General features: G+C 56.0%; 1 protein-coding gene across 1 annotated transcript in view; it reads right to left on the reverse strand.

Moving 5' to 3' along the window:
• The window catches only part of HDAC4 (histone deacetylase 4), a 289,199-nt gene extending 277,578 nt beyond the window's left edge, over nt 1-11,621 (reverse strand). Inside the window, exon 1 of the mRNA XM_043878233.1 lies at nt 11,473-11,621. The gene's annotated coding sequence lies outside the window, so the exon portion shown is untranslated. The remainder of the gene's footprint in view (nt 1-11,472) is intronic.
• Between the last annotated feature and the right edge of the window lie 7,975 nt (nt 11,622-19,596).

Here is a 19,596-nt window from a genome sequence, read left to right on the forward strand (position 1 = left end):
CACAGAGGCAAGCCCCAACCATCAGGCTCCCTGCCCTGGTGCCAGCTGCCCCACAGTCAGCCGGGAGCAGGAAGGGGAGCCAAGCCACAGGGGCGCAGGACGAACAGAGCGTGTTTAACCACAGCAGGGAGCCTGGCATGAAAGAAACGCCACCAGACGCAGGCGGGGGCCCCTATCCGGGGAACCAGAGCCCAGCATCAAGGGCACGTCCTCCTCTCGTGCAGCCTGGCATGGCCAGGCCGGGCCCCTGGCCATCGCCCGAGCCCAACGACAATCTTCCACAGCAGAAACCCTTGTGCCCACTTCGCAGACGGGAAGACTGAGGCACCCCAATGCGTCAGCCCATCTATCTCATCCTCGGGCCCACCGCACACAGGCTGAGGTGACGGGCAGGGCGAGGCAGACAGGACCACCCTGCACGGTCTCAGGATGCCCCGGCATGTGGCCACCTCCGCAGAGCAGCCGGCCGGCTGGAAGGGCCCAGCCCCCCGTCTCACGGCTCCACTGTCCCTGCTCTAAGGGTCACTCCGTGAGGCCGCCGCATCCTACAAGTCAGCCATCGGAGGAGTGCAGAGAACCCCCGATGGGCTCCTACTTAACCCTCCCCACTTTGCCATCGGCCAGTAGCCCGACCTCCGGGGCCCGGAGTGCGACCAAGCAGAGGAACAAAACCCAGGAGGCCAGCAGAGAGCCCTGGCCAAGGCCCCGCTTTCCGACCTCGCTGAGCCCGCTCTCCTCCTCGTGAACGGGGGCCAGTGCTCTGCAGAGGGACGAGCTCTGTGAGACGGTCAGTGTGGCGCTGCGCACAGGGGGCCCGCACACAGGCCAGTGCGGAACTGCCGCCGGGGCTGCAGAGGACAGGGCCTGAGGGGGACCTGCCTGCAGGGCCCGCCTCAGCCTCGACCCCTCCCCCTCCTCTCCATCAGAACGACGTCCCCGGGAGGGCAGCTGACTCCCCAGCCAGCCTCTGGAAGAGGCTGACCTACACAGGGCATCCGACATCCCTGCCTGGCCAAAGCAACTGTTCGGAGTGGACGAGGGACCCGAGCCAGAGTGAGCAAGTGAATCCAGGAAGTTCTGCTGTCCGTCCTGATGGGCAGGGACCAGAGAGCGTGTAGTCCTGACAGCAGCCAGCAGGGCCATCTCAGCACCGGGAAGTGGACTCGCCCCGCGTGGGAGAGAGAAACAAGGTCTTGACGAGGCTGCAGGGGAGCTGGATCAAGCCTTACCTGACCACTGCCACACCTGCACGTTCCCGAAAGCACGTCAGTCCATCCCGTGCGCTTGGAACCTGCTGTGGAGGGGTCCTCCCTGAGCGAGGGGTCCTCTCTAAGCGAGAGCTCCTGCAGACACCCTCCTGCTCACGCTGAGAGCCGCTCATGGAGAATTCCTGGTCAAGTGCAGGTCCCACAACCTCAGGGAGGAGAGTCTGGCCCCAGCCTGTTCCTCCATCTGCCGAAAGCCACCTGATCCAACCTCACAGTCACCTGCCCCGCGGGCACACCTACAGAGCCACTCCGGAGGGCTGGGCGCCAGAAGCAGCCCCAGCTGTCTCTAAACCACCCCCCTCCCCCCATCCCGGGAGCACATCCCCTGGAGCACTGACAGCAGGAGCCGGCCCCACGGCTCCACCCCTGCCCAGGCACTCAGGCCGCACCGCTTCCCTGAGGCCGCTCCTGTCCGAGGCCACAGCAGGTGAGGGGGGCACACTGTCCTCGGGTCCCAGCTGGTGCCTCATCAACAACAGTGAAAAGAGGGGGAAACGCAAACTCACAACTGGGCTTGCAACGCGCATCCATGTGGCCCCGGGAGGGGCCCCTCTGTGGACACCAGGAAGCACCATGGACGTCCACCGCCCCGGCTCACGGACCACCTGGCAACCAGGGACCTCTGCACCGCCGGCCGGGGACAGATCCCACAGCAGCCAAGGACCCCACGCAGCGGCGGAGCAGTCCCTGCCCCCGCTGGGCCCCGCGCTGGACGCCTCTCACGCAGGGCAGCACCCTGGGAGCTAAGACTTGAAGGCGTGCTGCTGAGCTTTCGAGAACAGGATCTCTGCAAGCCACGAAAGGGTGCCTGTGAGGACAAAGACAGACAACAACTGGCTCCCAAACGTGACTGAGGTCCTCCAGGGAGGTGCTCGCCCAGCCGTGACTTCAGCAGACGCAGGCAGAGAGATGCCTGGAGCTGGCGTGGGGGCCTCAGGGGGCCTCCGAGTGCGTAACAGACATCAAAGGCCCAGCCGCCAGCCCTCCCCTTGCAGACAGCATCCCACCTGAGACCTGGCCTGGGGAGAGGCTCCCGGCCGCCCGGGGAGCAGCCCTCCTCCCAGCCCCGCTCAGGACACCCAGCTTGCAGAGAGGAGGCACCCCCGCCAGCCGAGTGCTCGGTGAAGCTGAGCCCTCAGGCCCGGCCGCCTCAACACCCCCGGTCTGTCCTCTGCGCCCCCGCGCCACAAGAAGCCCGGATGGCTGCGGACACCGTCCTGAACGCCTGCTGCAGAGCACGCAGCGTGTCCACAGGCGGGACCCACACCCATAAGGCAAGGTCCGAGGAGGAGCCACAAGGAGAGGAAGGCCCCCGAGACAGCGCAGAGGCCCCCCGCGTGCCTCTCTGCGTTTCAGCTCCGTCCTCTCCTTGATTGGACGAATTTGGAAAACAGGAGCTCCGTCAAGACGCACCCACGTGTGGACGAAGACAATCCACTCTGACACAGAGAGACACTTCCTCAGGGAGGATTTAGGGGATGCCTTTTACACTGCGGGTTGTCAACGCCAAACCCCCAAGGTCAGCCCTCCGCCAGCCCTGGGGCAGGAGGTGTTGAGCAGGATGGCCAACCCGACCCTGCCCGCCAGCAGCAGCCCCGCACACCCTGGGGGCTCCCAGCCGGAAGGACAGACCGGGAAAGGTCAGAGATCATGCTCAGGCTGCTGCAAATCTGGCCAGAGGCGGACCATAACGTGAAAGGAAAACAAGGCCCTTGCGAGGAGACACCAGGAGGCACGTAAGCGCCCCGTGAGGCGTCCTGCAGTGCATCCCTCCAACCCAGAGGGCTGGGAAGGGACCTCGCCTCAGCCCTTACGCTGCAAAGGAAGGCTTTCCGAAGAACAGGACTGAAACACCTACTGTGGATTTTCAGTGCAAAATGTTGCGTGAATTTCCCAGCAGAGAGGGTTCTGATCCACTGGAGCACTGCCTGACCGCGTCTCCATGACTCTCCTCACAGGTCACACCCCCAGAGTGCTTCCCTCTGCGCTTTTCCTCGTCAACTACAGGCCCCTGCCTCGGGGGGGTCCCAGGCCCCGGCGGACAACGCCACCCCCTGCCAGTGTTTGCAGCCCCAGAGCTGGGGGGCAGGCTCATCAGGCCCCCCAGCCCCTCATGAGGCTGGAACCTCTGTTCTGGGAGGGCCCTGAGCATCGTCTTGGAAGCACCCCGCCCTCCCTCCCTGTCCTCCACAGCAGTCCCGGGCTCTGCTGACCTGCTGGTGTCCTGCTCCAGCCGTGACACCACAGGGTGTGCCGGAAAGCCCCTCGGGGGCCAGAGGGGCTCAGAGCAGGCTCCCTCCTGATGCTTAAAACCAACAGCTGGGTGAGACGCTGGCTCGGGCCCCTTCCAGAATGCTCCTGACACTGACTGCCGAGGCTCAGACCCTGACGGCTACTCTCAGGAGTCCTGGGCCTGGAAGAGGGCTCCAGGTCACACTGGCAGGGGGCGGGGAGGGAGGAAGGGCCACCCCCCTGGAGGGTGTGGGACCAGGACCCCTGCCCCTCAGCATGGGCCACCCCAGCTTCTTGCCAGAGACGGGGGTCCTCTGCGCCACGCTACAGGCACGTGCTCCAGAGAGAGGCTGGCTGGGCCCCAGGCCTCAGAGGCCTCGACGGGCTAGCCCAAGAGAGGCTGGCTGCCCCGCACAAAGGCTCAGAAGCCTGGGTGTTGTGCAGGCCACCTGCGCACTCGCAAAGCAGCCAGCCCATCTGTGTGTCCAGCTCCTCCTTCCTGGAGCCCCGGGCCACTGGGTGGGATGCCTCTCCACCGTGCGGCAGCCCCGCAACGCCGCCCCAGCTGAGGAGGGCCACGCTCCCCTCCCAGCCCGTCTCCCCCACCCCCGCCTCCCACGGCCTGGTGCACCTGCGTGTGGTTATCCCACCCCCACCTCGTCCCCACCAACGACTCGGCTCTTTGCGGCCGGGGCCTGACTGAGACGGAGCCGCAGGCCCACCTCTGGGGCCCCTCGACACCAGAGCATCTGTTCAACCCCCTCCTCTCTCGTGGAGAACACCCTGCGTGGGTGAGGTGCAGGCTGCTCGCAAAGTTCTTGTTGTTCAGTCGCTCAGTCACGTTCGGCTCCTTGTGACCCCACGGACTGTACCCACCAGGCTCCTCTGTCCAGGGAACTCTCCAGGCAAGAAGACTGGAGTGGGTTGCCACTTCCTCCCCCAGGAATTGAACCTGCATCTCCTGCAATGACAGGCGGATTCCTTACCACTCAGCAACTGATCAATTAGAAACTTTCTAGAAACAGGCTCCCTGTTACCACCACACCCCTTCACCCTCCCCCCACCAAAGACGAGGTGAGGGAGTAGGTAGCGGCGGGGCAGGGAGTCACCAAAACTCCTCTCCCTGAGTTTGAAAAAGACCCACTGCAGCCAAAAGCACCATGTCAGCCAGCTGACGGCCGCTACCAAGAGATCACGCAGCTCCACCAACCACGGGCACAACAACCCTCCCACTTGGAAGGCCGGCTCGGGCTTTCAGGCCCTAAGAACTGACTTACTGTTTCAAGCTCAAACAGCAATCCAGCAGAAGCACTTGACCCACACAGACAGAATACTTCATAAACAATAGTGAACAAACACAGCCTAACATTCGTGTTTTTAAAGGGAGCAGACTCCAAAATGTTCAAAGACGTGACTGTATGAAACTATCACGTTAAAATGATGAGGTTAAATAAGAAAAGACTAAATAACGTCATTAACTATGATCTGAAACCAGCAGGGGAAAGGGCCTTTGACGGCTGCAGCGGCTGGCCACCGGGAGCACAGGCCCCGGGCCTCTGGCCGAGGTCACGCTGCGTGCTGTGGGCTGTGCATGAGGCCCCCGCTGGCCACTTGACAGCTCTGAGTTTAAGGCTGTCCTTCCTCTCGCTCCTGTCTGCATCACAAACCCACTCCCTTGTATTTATGGCATCTACTTAAGAGCATACGATCTCCGGAATCAGGAGTCCCCAGACTGAGGCGGGAGGGAGCAGGCAATCCCAGCCCTCGGGCAGATAACGGATGGCTCCACGAGGTCAGGGGCCAGCCCACACCAAGCTCTCCTCCCAGACCCTGTGAGGTGCCGTGTGCCGGCTGCCCAGCCGCTCACACGGACACTGCTGGGTGCCAAGCACCAAGCCGGCGGGAGGCCCTCGGGGCCCCTCCACCCGACGGAGGCCTCTGCTAGTAAGAAAGGTGACGGTCAACCACCGATGTCGCAATGAGCCGCTGAAATTACACAGCAGATCCCGCTAGGGAGGAGGGAAAGGGCGTGAGGCCATGCTCAACAGGGACTGAAGGCTCCGCCTGGACTGAGGGACCAGAGAAGACACCAGATGAAGACAGGCAGTTACAAGAACTGGGAACAGTGTGTGCAAAGGCCCAGGGGCCAAAGGAGCTTGCAGGGAGCAGGGAAGCCAGCAGACGAGCAGGATGGGGCTACGGGATGAGGTAAGTGGAACAGAGGGCAGGATCACAGGCCACATGGCAGGGGATGAGCATGGGAATTGAGGGACGCATCTGCCCTGGTCACCGCCACCCAGGTACCATCTGCAGCACAACCCGGGACAGAGCCTGCCCAGACCCAGGAGGCCAGCGCTGCCTCAGAGATCTTACGAGAGCCAGAGAAACAGATTCCCTCGATTCTTCGATGCTAAACACATGTATCAACTTACCAAGGATTTGGTTTTCCTCCCTTATAAATAATGAGATTGAAGAGTATTCTCCCCTCCCCCATGGAAATATCAATTTAAGAGAAAGTATTACTTTCTCTTAAAAAAAAGTATTAAAAAGCGATACATGCTTACAGACATTATTTTTATATATTGTGTAAAATTTAAACAATATCACCAAACATAAAAGGGGCTTCCCTGATAGCTCAGTTGGTAAAGAATCCGTCTGCAATGCAGGAGACCCCGGTTCAATTCCTGAATCAGGAAGACACCCTGGAGAAGGGATAGGCTACTCACTCCAGTATTCTTGGGGTTCCCTTGTGGCTCAGCTGGTAAAGAATCGTCTAAAATACAGGAGACCCCGGTTCAATTCCTGGGTTGGGAAGATCTCCTGGAGAAGGGAAAGACTACCCACTCCAGTACTCTGACCTGCAGAATTCCATGGACTGTATAGTCCCTGGGGTCGCAAAGAGTCGGACACGACTCAGCGACTTCCACTTACTTCACGTAACAAACATAAAGAGACCATGAAAGTCTGCACATCCCATTTTCCTGGCACCCCAGAAGGCCACTGCTATCACTCTGGAGACCTGCGAACTTGAAAAGCAGAAGGGATGGGTCTGCTGGGTGCTATCCCAGACCCCCTTTATCCTTTCGCTTAACACGCCGCATGCCTCTGCTGCCTGGTGAGCCCGCAAATAGATTTCCACAGCACAAAAATACCAAAATGTACTTAGTAAGTATCACCTCTATAAACTGCAGCAATGACATGTGTAGATTTCCACAGGATAAAAACACCAAAATGTGTTTAGTAAGTATCACCTCTATAAACAATGTAGCAGTGACATTCTGTACATATCTGGATACCCATGTGCTTATCACATTCTTTCCTAGGAATAAATTCCAATAAGTAGAATAGCTGGAACAAAAGGAATGGCCATTTAAAAATTTGACACATAAACTTTTCCTGAGAGCAACCACGTAATTAATAACTAATAATGGCCAAAGCTTACATTGGGCTTACGATGTGCCAGACTCTGCTCTAAGCACTTTCCATATATTAGCTTATTTAAATTTCTCAAAACCCGTGGAAGATAAGAATTACTATTACCACCATCGACAGCTGCTGCCAAACAGCCTGCGCTGATATGTGGGCATAAACAAATGCTTCCAGCTAGAGTTCTTTATTAGGAAGGCTGGGTCTTTTTATTATTAGCCACTGTGATTCGCAGATTCATGTGCTCTGCTCACCATACAATAGGAATGGTCACCATTTTCTTATAGGTTTGTTAAAGCTCTTTACATATTGACTATCAACCTTCTGTAAGCATAATATACTACAGACGTTTTTCTCTCGCTATCCCTTAACCTCACTTATGGAGTCTTTGGACAAGGAGAATTTTCTTTAACTCTTAAGAGTATTAAATCTGTCGATATTTTCTTTAAAGTTTCTGGCTTACTGTTACAATACGAATGGATTAAGTCAGTGGTTTTTCAAAGTTTCTGGTCTTTGGGATGCTTTCTTCCAAGGCAATCCCACAGACAAAACGGTGGAGGCCACTGACTCTGGCTGAAGTAGACGTGGGCACCGGGTGCCCTCCACCACCCTTACCCGCCTGCAGGCAGCCACAGGAGAAGATCCAAGCGTGGGACCAACCACCGCTGGCCGACAGGAGTATCCGGAGCCTTCCCAGCGCTACACACACAGCAGAGAAGACAGCAAGAAACCCTACAAAGCACAGACTCGCCGATGACAGCTCTGATGCCACCCAACACAGCTACACCCAAAAGGTGTTCCCAACGGCCCTCTTCTCAAAGAGGCTGTGCTCTCCCTGACACCTCCACGGACAATGCTCAACTTCAGCCTCAAGACCATCAGCGACTCAGAAGCAGAGGTGTGCAAGAGGAGGAGTCAGCTTTGGGGGCTTAACACAGGCAGGGGCACCAGGCGCTACATTTCCAGGTCCATCTCGGGTTCCTCCCCTGCAAAACAGGTGTGCTAAGAGGAGCCCCCTCCTAGGGCCATGGGGAGAGAGAAGAAATGGGGTACCCATGGTGAGTGCTTACGACAGCACATGGCCCCAAGTAGCTGCTCATTAAACGGTAGCTACTGGGCTAAGCCACATTCACAGCTGTCCCTTGAACACTGTGGGGGTGAGGGGTGCCAGCCTCACACACGGTGGAGAACCCAAGGATGACTTTACAGTCAGCCCTCCATATCCACGGCTCCACAGCCCAGATTCAGACAACAGCAGATTGTGTAGTATTAACTGAAAAAACCCGCGGATAAGTGGACCCACGTGCTTCAAGCTCACACTGTTCAAGGGTCAACTGGACGAGTGTCATCACCTCCTCACCAGCAAAGAGAACCAGGCTGACTCCACCTCTGCTGATACAGGGGCTGGTCCGCCCCCGCCACGACGGGAGGCAACCTGTGTGCGGCCCTTCGCCTGCGGAACCAGCAGAAGGCGCGTCGGACAGAAAAGGCGGCCGAGAGCCCACCCCACTCCCGAAACAGACCCATCTACCCCATCTCCTCAGTCACACGAGCCCAAGAGAAGAAAATGACCTCCTAACAGAACTCTCTGATCTGAGCTCAGTGACGCGTTTCCCCAAAGAAACAGCCTGTGAACACACGTTGCTGAGGGGTGTGAAGACGCAGCGTCACTTCTGACACAGGGCCCCTCGTCTGACTTGAACCAGAGACCCTATGCTTTTCTCTAAGTCAAGGCCAAAAGACCCCAACCCACTGCACACCGCAACGTATCCCAACCGACTGTCTGAGACTCAAACCAAGCACCCTCCAGACTGGCTCCGCGGCCCGCACCGCAGGACCAGCAGGGGCTGCAACCACTGGGGCAGATCTCGCCCTGTGGCTAGAACGGTGGGGACTCGGTGGGGACTCGGGCTCAGCTTCGCAGGCCACGGATCAGGGAGCTTCCGCGGAGACGGGGCTGACACGTCCTGGCAGCTGATCCCCAGCAGGGATTTGGGTCCAGGGGCCCTCGCCCGGCCACCCCGAGCGGAGCCGTCCCCCGCTCTCTGCATCTCCCCCGCTCCCTCCATCAGGTACCAATCTATAGCTCATGGCAGCTTCTGAGCGATGAAAGCCCAGCCGTTTTCAATAGAGAACGGTACAGACGGATTCTCCAGGAGTGATGAAATGTTTCTTCTGCTCTGGCAATTAAGACAGCACAAAGTCGCCTTTCCTTGGGTGCCACCCCCAACATCAAAGGATGAGAATTCAAAGCCATTCATACTGCATTGAAACCTCACAATGCAGCTGGAAAATGGAAGTCGATTACTGGACATAAATATGCAGTAGTTAAAAGCAAAGAGAACGAAATTCAACTGCAGCAACCCCATGATGCGTAGAAACTTCCAGAACTGGAGTCCTCCTGGTAAACCTGACGAGGGGCATCCTTAGAAAGCATGCTTCTGGCCACAGAGCCAAGCTCTGCGCTCTGGACCCACGTGGCCCAGGGGCCATGTTGTTCTGCCTGTCTTGCTACAGTAACGGCCCCCAAGGCCTCTGAGAACATGGCATTTAGAGATTTTTATTTCGCATGGCTGTGAAGCTGCTGACCACAGAACATTCTCTCTTGGCTCAGGGCTGCTGAAGCCACATCTGTCCTTGGTCCCCAGGCCTCGCGGGCCTCCGTGCAGACCGCAGGCCTCCACCCCCGCACACACCCCCAGCCCAGGGCTCTCCCAGGGGCGCTCCTGCTGCCAGTTCCGCTGGCGGGAGAGAGAACTAACCCTAAAGAGGGCAGTGTTACATCTGCCTGCCGCATAAATCGTGCTTCTTTTCTGATTGATTACTGCTCTCTTTAGGAAGGTATTTAATCTTTAAAATAAAAGCCCAGAACACAGAAAGCCATAGAAGTCTAACAATGTGTCAGGGTGTGTGTTTTAAGGCAGGAAAATACTTCCCTCCCACACAAATGTGAGTTCTGGGGAAAGATGCAACAGAGCCCAGGGAGTAGAATATCTGGAAAAGCTTGATGGGTCTTAAAAATAGATAATTGAACACAGATTTGAGAATTCTCAGGAGCTACCTGGAAAAAAAAAAAATTAAATCTCACATATTTTTGCTATCCAAAACTCCATTCTGATGAAACTTCGAAGAGGGTGGCATTTTGCATTTCCAATTATAATAGAGTAATTGTGTTGCCATAGTGACCGCAAAATTCTGCAATAACTTTTGTTGCTTTGTAATTGCTGTAGTGTATATTTGTGTACAAGCAGCTGAGTTTTCTTAATTCAATCCCGCTCCCTCCCCAGTGCCCCCCCCTCCCGCCCCGCCTGCCCCCTTCCCCCAGTCACCACCACCTTTCCTGGCTCAACCCAAAGAAAGCATTATCAGAAGCAACTAAAACTCCAGGCCACGGACGATCACGGTACAAAAGAAAAAGTGAAACCAGGCCAAGGTGCAGACCCACCAGTATTACCCCAGTCTTGCTAGGCTGGCGCTGGGCAAGGGCTGTTTACATGTTTACTCCCAGGCCTCCCCTGCTTAGGTGGTTTGTGGGAATAAACAGAAAAGCCTGAGCGGGAGGGAAGAGGGGAAGGAAAGTAACTCCACAGGCCCCTTCCCTCCCTCGCCCAGGGCAGGCAGAGAGCTGCTGCCAGCAATTAGGTAGGTCTCTACAGTAATGCAATTAGGATTTAGTTAAGAAAGTCATTAGTTTTAAAATAACTTGAGCTTAATTTCTGCAACACTTTATTTGAAAATTGTGTCACAGCAGGTCAATTTACAACATGCAATAAAGAAAACACTCGTATCAGCTGCTGCAAGTTATTACAAATTTCTGATGTGCATTAAATGAGTACACTGGGTTCCACCCCCGGCCTTTCCGACTGATACGCACGATCTCCTGCTATAACAGTGTCAAATAATTCAACGCTCAATGTAAATACGAGATAATTTGCTTCGGATGCCACGGTGTGCGCTTGCGATGCCGCCAAGCGCGGCTCCCGTCACCTGGGCAGGACGGGGCCCAGGGCTCGGCCTGCCCGCACCCCTCGGGTCGCGGGCGCCCCACCCCTGTCGTTCCGGTCCGGGGCACACACACCCGGCGACGGCGCACCCCCGCCCGCCCGCCCGCCAGCCCGCCAGCCCCGGGAGGGACGTTTTTCTGCAAACTCACAGCCTCGACAAAGTTACATAAACGGCGCCCGCCGGGGCTCGGGAGCCCCCCGGCCCACCTGCCGAGGGCTCGGCCTGGACGGGAGCGGACGCCCCGGGGAGGCCCGCCGGCCGTCCTGCGCCCCCGCCCCGCGGGCGGCCCCCGCCGGGCCGGGGGGCTGCATTAGGGAAGGTCCGGGACGGGCTCCGGCTCCGCTCCGGACGCCCGCGGGGCCGCGCGGCCTGGGCGCACGGGGCCGGGCCGGGGCCAGGCCGGCCGGGCGGGCGGACCCCTGGCGTCCACCTGCCGGGCCGGGCGGCGGGGGCGTGGAGGCGGGCGGGCGGCCGGGCGGCCTGCGGGCGGGCGGGTGGGGGGCGGACAATGGCCCGCGGGCCGGGCCGGGGCAGCGCTTACCGCGGCGGCGGCGGCGGCGGGCGCTCCGAGCCGCATCTCCTCAGCCTGCGCCGCCACCACCACCACCACCGCGGGCGGCGGGCGGGCGCTCGGGCGGCGGCGACGGCGGGGACGCGGCCGCGGCGCGCCGGGCCCAGGCGGCTGAGGCGGCGGCGCGGGCGGGCGGGCGAGCGCGCGGGCTCGGGCGCGGCGGCGGCGGCGGCGGCGGCGGCGGCGGCGGGGACGGTGCTCCGCAAGCGGCGGCCCCACAACCTCCCCTCCTCATTCACAAAAAATTGACCCACGTTGAACCATGATGCTGCTCCCCCCCTCCGGCACCGAGGCGGGCGCTGATAGGCCAGCCCCGACGCCCGTCAGCGGCCTCGGCCCCGCCCTCCCGCCGTCGGCCCTGCGGCCATTGGCTGCGCCAGCCTTGCATCACCTCCCCTCGCGGGCCCCTCCCTCCCGCCCGGTTTCTAATGAAGAGCTCGTCAATTACGGCTCGGCCCCGCCCTCTGCCCGCCCTCCCCGGGCACCCGGCGGCCCTCCCATTGGCCCACTGGGGGGTCGCGGGAACAGCCCCACTTGGTCCCGCCCATCGGCTCGCGGCCTCCAACTCGCCAGGCCCAACGCCCTCCAACGACAGGGATGCTCCGCCCCCGCCCGCCTCCTGGTCTCCATTGGCTGCCGAAGCTGCCAATCCCAGGGGCGGGGCTATCAGAGGACGCTCCAGGCGCCAGCCGCTGGGCGCCTGACGGTTGGGAAAGTGTTGGGAGTCCAGGCGGGTGGTGACGGTCAACACGAGCTGTGGCCCCGGCGAGCCTCGTTCGCCGCCCCCAGAGAGCTGCGCCTCGGGGCCCAGCGGTGAGGGCCAGAAGGGCCGTGCTTCTGACGAGGGGAGGCTCAGGCGCGGGCTGAAGAGGGGAACCGGTGAGGCCCCGCCGCGGCCGCCGCCGCCATTTTGGGTACGGGCAGCGGTCACGTGGTGCGGCCTGCTCCAGGCGACGCAGGGGCGGTGCGAAGGGCGAGTGCGCAGGCGCGAAGGGCCCCGCCCTGCCCCGCGGCGGGAACGCAGCCTTGGGGGCGCGGAGCCGAGCCGAGCCGGCCGGCCTTCCCGGCGGGCGCGGGACGAGCTCAGTGCGCCTGCGCCGGCGGAGGGCCAGGGTCTGCGCGAGCACTCTCCCCGAGTGTGGTCCTAGTCTCCCGGTCCCGGGCGGAGGCCGCAGAGACGGCCTCCCACCCACTTTCCGGACGTTCTGTGCGCGCGTGCACCTCGGGCAGGGGTACCGGCCAGCCAATCCGTTCACCCTGAGTGCTCAGCGTCTGTGCTGTGCCCTGCCGAGGCCTTCAGAGACCCCTTGGGCCGCACCCCTGGAGGGCGTGGTGGGGTCTGCGGCGAGGTCGGAGCTGTGAAGCCCACTGGGCAGCCCATCCCGAGTGTCACACCTGCGTGGAGACAGCCCTGCCGCGTGGGTTGGGCGGGGTGGTCCTCCTGCAAAGGATGGAGCCCCCAGAGAAGAAAACACCGAGAACAGTGGTGTTCAAACTGCAGCCTTTTCGGAACTTTTGTTTATTTAAAAAAAAAAAAAGCTTGCTTTAGTAAAAATGCTGCATGGGATCTCTGTGGTTCTAGAATGATTTCGCTTCCATTAAACTTGATTCCCTGCAAGAGCCTTTGAACCTTTCTGGATGTGTCACACCAAACACGGTTCCCTATGCTCAAAAAAGTTGAGATTTAACAGCCCAATGTTGTTAGATAACAGTGTTGTGTTTCAAGTACAGCAGCTTCTTTCCTGGAAAGCAGAATATGGGGCGCTCACCTGAGGACTGCATCCAAGGGTGTTTTTTTCTCTCAAAAATAAAATGTCCTTAGGTGATAGGCTTTGTAGCATGAAACCGAAGACCAGAGTTGTAGGGTGAGGTTGGGCTTCCCTGGTGGCTCAGATGGTAAAGATTCCACCTGCAATACGGGAGACCTGGGTTCGATCCCTGGGTCGAGAAGACCCCCTGGAGTAGGGCCTGGCCATCCAATCCAGTATTCTTGCCCAGAGAATCCCCATGGACAGAGGAGCCTGGCCGCCTACAGGCCTTGGGGTCGTAAAGAGGGGAGACAGGACTGAGCGACTAAGCACAGTAGCACAGGTGAGGATATACATACAGGCAGGTCGGATAAGACAGGAACACTTCTGAGAACTTGGTCGAGAAGAAAAAAAGGTGGACAGACTGCCAAAACTAATGAGAGAGAGTTATCAGAGTTGCCTTAAGGGAGGGTCCTGAGCCGACACCCTATAGCCATTGTTACACCAAGAAAAAAGGCACTGATAACCTTCATCACTGATTGGCTTAAAGCTTGAGCTTTTCCAAGTTTCATGGCCCAGATGCTTTTTCAGCAGAGAACAGTAGAAGTAACTCTTGTTTTAATAAAAATCACTATTTTGTGTTATCTTCTGTCATTATTTTGTTAAATTCTTCAGAGTTTAAATTGGAGAACAGGCCAGTTTAACTGTCAATCTTAGAATAACCCTGGAGACAGACTGAGCTGAAACCTGTTGGAGTATCTGACAAAGCCAATGGATAGGATGCTGACAGAGACCCTTGATGCCTTATGAGGGCCTTTCCGTTTGGAAATGAGCCGAGATTGGTTTTAATATTCTTGGTAGGTGATTCTTAGAAGAAATGTAGCTACGTGGGTTAAAACACAATTTTCGAAATGAAAAAGTATTTTGCAATACGTAACTCCAATACTTGGGCCACCTGATGCAAAGAGCTGACTCGTTTGAAAAGACCCTGATGCTGGGAAAGATTGAGGGCAGGAGGAGAAGGGGATGACAGAGGATGAGATGGCTGGATGACATCATGGACTCAATGGACATGGGTTTGGGTGGACTCCGGGAGCTGGTGATGGACTGGGAGGCCTGGCGTGCTGCAGTTCATAGGGTCGGAAAGAGTTGGACATGACTGAGCGACTGAACTGACCTGAACTAAAAATGTCTTGAAATAATAAGTAATGATTAGCAAACCTTGGACAGTGTAAATAGTAATGCCTGTCCTGAGAGCTTAACTCTGAAGCAAGTGAGTGGTGAATGGCAAAAATTTAAAACAGACACAGCTGAAGGAAATGACCACTAGTGACCTGGGCAGTAATAGAAGCAGTACCCTTATCAGATTTTCATGGAAGGTGAAACAAGACCAGAGGCTGAGGAACATTTAGATGATAAAAATCAAGGTATAAAGTCATTTCACAGGTGATTTAATGTGTACAACAGTCAGGAGAAAATGCTGCCTATGTGTCTAGTAAAACTCGTTTAAGTACAGGATGACAGAGACGGGCAACAAAGAAAAGTCCCACCAAGGAGTTCAGGGATGTGGATCCTAAGCCGGACTCGTTAAAAGGTAGAATCCCAGCCCAGAAATGAGTAGGCCCCTTTCTCTGCCCCTTAGGCCTCCCGGAAGTCCCGAGAGCTCCTCCAGGTGAGGGAGGTCCTGGCAAGGGGGAGGCCCGGTTCCCTTTTCTGCAGAAGAGGAACTTGGGGGCCTGGGAGGCTGCGTCTGTCCACAGATCTCTGAGATGCCGTCTGGCCGAAGGAGACCTGTTCACAGCAGACAGCAAGAGCTCAATACGGCAGGTCTGCACACCATGAGGGGGTCTCTAAGGCCGGGGCTGAGATTCAAAGGCGGACGGACAGCCAGGACACCAAGTAACGCCCTCATGAGGCTTCCTACAAAGGTGTTGCCCAGAGTCCCAACTCGAAGGGCTTTGTTTCAGAAGAACACAAATCCCGGTGTAAATAAAAAAGTCCTTTGCTCAAAAATAAAGATGGCACTAAAGACTCAGAAAAAATTAAATTAAAAATCTAGAATTACTTCAGTAAGGTGTTCAATTATAAAGATCTTCCCCAGTAGTATGTTGGACACGTTCCAACCCAGGAGGCTCACCTTCTGGTATCATATCTTTTTGCCTTTTCATACTGTTGATGGGGTTCTCTCAGTAAAAATACCGGAGTGGTTTTTTGCATGTCCTCTTCTAGTAGACCATGTTTTGTCAGGAGTCTTCACTGTGACCCGTCCATCTTCGGTGACCCTGCACAGCAGGACTCAGAGTGTTATCAAGTTACGCAAGCCCCTGCACCAGGATAAGGCTGTGATACATGCCGGGGGGACAAAAAAACTGATATTCTAAACAATATTTATGTTAGTATTTATTGAATACTTGCCATGTGGCAACCATTGTGCTGAGTATTTTATATGCATTCAACAAACGCTATGGACATTTCCCAATCTACATTAGCAAAAGAACATTTTCAATACCTAAATATAACATGAAATCCCAATGGAACTTCATGGGAATTGACAGAATGGTTGACTAATTCAGCTGGAAGGGTAAACATTTGAGAACAGTCCAAAGGAAGAGAAATCAGAGAGGAACTGTGCTCCCAGAAAACAAAACATATTATCCAGGCTCCATGATGACAGTTGCATGGTCCTGGCCAAGATCGCTGGAAAATAATAGAAAATAAAGAAACAGCCCCGAGCAAGTGGAAGAACTCTATCAGATCCAGCCAGTATGTGCACTCTGTGCAAGTACCAACTTCTAAATATTTTGAACATCACTCCTGTAAGGATTTAAACTATAGTAAAGGCAGCTTTTCAAAGCAGTGAGAAAATGGTGTGATAGGACCCTTGTCAATCATTGAGAGAGATATGAATGAAGTTGAATTCCTACTTCATCAGATGGAGTGAAGATTTAAGTGTTGAAAAATAAAGGCCATAGAAGTATGAAGAAAAGTTGTTAGTGGACACATCTCTAGGGTTATGGGATAGAACACTGCCAACAGTCATAAAGGGAAATTTGATAAATTTGACTATGTTACAATTATAATTTGGGGTATCGTCAGCAAGGAACTAGATAAATCCCGATTGGGGCATATTCCTGCAAGGGAATATTAGTAATAAAAGAATGAACTACTGACACGGATGGACGTTAACAACATGGTAAAAAAAAAAAAAAGTCTGATCCAGAAGATTAGATACTAACATGATTCCATTAACATGAACTTCAGGAACCAGACTCCTTGTTTATGAGGATTGCAGTCAGGAGTCTGGTCCTGTAGGGGGGCAGACGGGACCAACTGAGAACCAGGCATAAGAGCTCGCTCTGAAGCGGTGCAGACACATTACCGCGCTGGGAGTCACATGGGGTAAACACTAAGCAAAACTCTTGAGATTTAAGAGCTGTGCCTGTCACAGAGAGATCCTAACCTCAAAAGAAAGAGCACGGAAGGCAGTGCGGCCCTAGATGGGGTTGAAGTGAGAGAAGGAGTGGAACCTCCTGGTGCGTAAAGACACAAATGAGTTTAGCAGACGAATGACTGGGGAAGGTCATCGTGTCTCAGGAAAGCTTGGTCTCCTTCACAGGCACGCTGCTTTCACGAAGAGAGACAACGACGAACATTCCAAGAGCGGGGCGGGCTGGGACATGAAGAGGGAGCACAAAGGGAGAAGTGCCCTGTGAACATGACCAAACAGCCCGCTCCCTAATAATAAAGGAAGTGTGATGCCTTATCTACCTATGTGATAACACCAAATGCGAAGAAGTCAACAGTTACACCTTAAGAGCGGTTGTCAACAGGAAGAAACCTTCAGACAGGTACTTAGCTAGATACATACTAGTTATTTTACCCGAACGTTTTGCATATTTTCATCTCGTGACCCCCGCCTCTAGAGTTTCATTCTAACGAAATAAATGTGGATGTTGATAAAGATTTAGCTAAAAACATCCAACAGTAATTGGAAGATATATGGATATCTGTATATCTCCAAGTTTACAAAAATAGGGGACTTAATACCATGGAAAGAAATGCACATGATAGTTGTGAGTGACAAGGAAGAGCTTTAAACATCATCACAGCTCGGTACAGGTTTTATAAATGCCAGCGTGTATAGACACGGAGGAGACAGAAAGACATCCGTCAGAGTTCCAGGGCTTGCTTCATACAAGGTGCTGCTCTCCATTTGCTCATCCTAGCTTTCTGAATTTGCCAGTGAACATGGATTACTTCCATGTAAAAAAAAAAGATTCTTCAAAAGGACGTGAAATTAACCCAGAAACAGGTGGGGCAAGTAGCTGAGAGACTCTATCAGGCCAGTCAGGGATGCGCAGGACTGCAGGACAGGTGGGCGAAGCTGCCAGGTTGGGGAGGGCGGTGTGTGGAGGGGGGTCAGGGGGTGGGCTCAGGTGTCGGCCCCCAGCCCTGAGAGTTCCGTCCCTTCCAGGCACCTTTCTCTGCGGCCTGACGGTCTCTGCGTCCCCGAGCCCTGCGCCAGGTCCCCAGGCTCCTCCCAGCCAGGCGTCGGGCTCCGATCGCTGTTGGGTCGGGGGGGACCTCCTGCCAGAGAGCGCTTCCCGTCTTCTGTTTGTTTTCAGCTGTCTCGGGTTCTGAGACACTCTGGAGGTCAGCAGTGTGTGGACGCAGGTGCAGTCATGGGAGGAGAGAGGGGCAGGAGGATTGCATGTAAACAGGGGAGGAAGAAGGGGACCCAGAGGCTGGAGGCAGGGGCGCCTGGAAGGCGTTCTCATGAGAGGCCATTACTGTTTTAAGCAGAGAGGTGAGTGAATGGGGGATGAGAAAATCCGTTTGGGCATGAGGGTATTTTGAGGGGTTCAAGTGCCGAGGGTCTTAGCCTAGGTCCCCCAGAGCAGAGCCTGACACAGGGCTTCAGTGCCAGCAGCAGCTTGGAGCCGTGATCCCAGGGGACTGGGGTGATGGAGACGGGGGCTGGGGACAGGGGTCTGGGAAGGAGGGAGGGTCAACGCCAGGCTGTGTTGTCCCACTGGCCAGAATTGTCCGCTGAGGGCAGGAGAGGGGCAAGTGATCCCCTGCGGAAGAGGCCCCTGCGTGGCCGCAGGAAACAGGTTCTGCCGTTTGGACTGGGAATCTGAGGCTCCAGTTACTAGAACTGGACCTGGGGCGGGGAGCCTGGGCCCCAGGTAGGAACAGCACGTCACCCCACACACTTCCCACCCTGGGGGGAAGACCTGCTGGAGGAGGGGCAGAGGGGGTCCTGGAGAGTGTGAGTCCAGGTCAGGGGCCCCTCTTCTCCAGTCAAAGAGAAGGACTGAAAAACCCAGGCAGGAAAAGCCTTGACCAGAAGGAGACTCCAAAGAGAAAGAGGAAAGGGTGTGAATGGATTTGTTCTTGTTCAGTCACTCAGTCGTGTCTGACTCTGGGACCCCATGGACTGCAGCACACCAGGCTCCTCTGTCCTCCACAGTCTCCCAGAGCTTGCTCAAACTCGTGTCCATTGAGTCGGGAATGCCATCCAACCATCTCATCCTCTGCCCTCCCCTTCTCTTGCCTTCAATCTTTCCCAGCATCAGGGTATTTTCCAATGAGTCGGCTTTTCCCATCAGGTGGCCAAAGTACTAGAGTTTTAATGTCAGCATCAGTCCTTTCAATGAATATTCAGGGTTGATTTCCTTTAGGATTGATTGGTTTGATCTCCTTGCTATTCAAGGGACATTCGAGAGTCTTCTCCAACACCACAATTCAAAAGCATCAATTCTTCGGTGCTCAGCTTTCTTTACGGTACAAGGATAAATAGACACATGTTTCTAGGTGTGGGGGTGGGGGGCTGGGGATGGCATCTTGGTTGTATAATAGATAAGGTCACATCCGAGACACAGGCACCAGTGCGGGCTGGGAACAGCAGCAGCAGCCAGCAGTACTCGTGTGCCTGCTACGAGCCTAGTGTGTCAGAAGCAGCCGAGTGGGTGTCGGAAAGGGGGCTGGAAGGCACCGCCAAGTGGGGCCAAGGGCCTGACGGAAGCCTCGGGTGGTGTGTGTGTTCGATGGCACCAGGCCCTTTGTTTTTTCTGTTAGCTCAGAAGCTACATGCAAAGAAGGTGTACAGTTGGACCGATGACGGGTCGGTGGCTGGGATGAAGAGCCAAAGAATGGGGATCCTGGGTGCTGGCCACAGTGGGGGCGTGACTCAGCATGGAGTCCAGCTGGATGGGACAGGAAGTGGGGAGAGCTAGAAGAAGGGCCGAGGGGAGGAACTGGGGGTTTCGTGAGCTGCATCGACAGGTGGGCTCAGGTTAGGGGCAGAAAGAACTGGAGACGTGAAAGGCCATGGAAAGATGTT

Source organism: Cervus elaphus, chromosome 20 (assembly GCF_910594005.1).
Source record: "Cervus elaphus chromosome 20, mCerEla1.1, whole genome shotgun sequence".
Lineage (NCBI taxonomy): Eukaryota > Metazoa > Chordata > Mammalia > Artiodactyla > Cervidae > Cervus > Cervus elaphus.